Source organism: Vigna unguiculata, chromosome 2 (assembly GCF_037176805.1).
Source record: "Vigna unguiculata cultivar grain cowpea cultivar isolate G323 ecotype 2 chromosome 2, ASM3717680v1, whole genome shotgun sequence".
NCBI classification, from domain to species: domain Eukaryota; kingdom Viridiplantae; phylum Streptophyta; class Magnoliopsida; order Fabales; family Fabaceae; genus Vigna; species Vigna unguiculata.
Genome location: NC_140793.1, coordinates 32468296 through 32469184, shown reverse-complemented (window position 1 = coordinate 32469184; position 889 = coordinate 32468296). Strand labels below are relative to the sequence as shown.

The following is an 889-nucleotide window of genomic DNA, read 5'->3' as shown; positions in this document are numbered from 1 at the left end:
AAACGTTAATGTGACATTAACCAAAAACTAGAGAAATGTTAAGTTGTTAAAAACAAATATATTATCATTAATTTAAATATAATAATAATTTTTTCATCACTCATCACATATAAGACATAAATAAAAAGTTCATCCATCAAAAGAAACCAAAAACGCAATATTAGTGAAAATCTTAAAAACAATAAAAACTTAGTTTAAAAAAAATTGAATCCATTTTAAATCATTTAAAGTTAGACAACTCCAACAACATTGAATATATGTTTATTCAAAAATAAGCTTTTAGTTTGGATGTATTAAGTTAAGCTATTTTTTCTTTATGCCATTTTGTTACATTTCTCTTAAATCTCTGCAGAAACATTTATTGCATAATTATAGTTATTGTAATTTTTGATTTTTTTTTCTGCATCATTATTTCACTAAAAAAAACCCATATATATATATATATTAAAATTACTTTAATTATTAAATATTGTTATAAAAATAAAACAGATAACCTAAAAAATTTAGATAAAAATCAATTATTCATTTGTTTTACAAAATTCCTCAGCATAAATATTATTTCAGATAATAAGATTTAAATAAAAGTTATAAGATTTAAGAAAAAACATTTTCGCCGTCTGTGGGAATCGAACCCACGACCACGTGGTTAAAAGCCACGCGCTCTACCAGCTGAGCTAAGACGGCCTACATTTTTTTGTACTTGTATGTAATAATTAACATATTGAATATATTTTATAATTTATTCCAAGTCCATTTTTATCTTCTGTCTTATTTATCTCTTCGCTTAAAATTAAATCTTGGATTATTTTTATTTCTTAAAGCATATTAGTTACTTTCTAAAGTTTTTCAAAAGCAAGTAATAAATTCTAAAGAATTTGGTGATAAAAAA

At 22.5% G+C, this 889-nt stretch overlaps 1 non-coding gene across 1 annotated transcript; it reads right to left on the bottom strand.

Annotated features, from left to right (window-relative positions):
* Positions 1–611: 611 nt before the first annotated feature.
* On the bottom strand, positions 612–684 carry TRNAK-UUU (transfer RNA lysine (anticodon UUU)). Its single transcript has one exon. It is a non-coding gene; the product is annotated as a tRNA-Lys (tRNA).
* Positions 685–889: the final 205 nt, after the last annotated feature.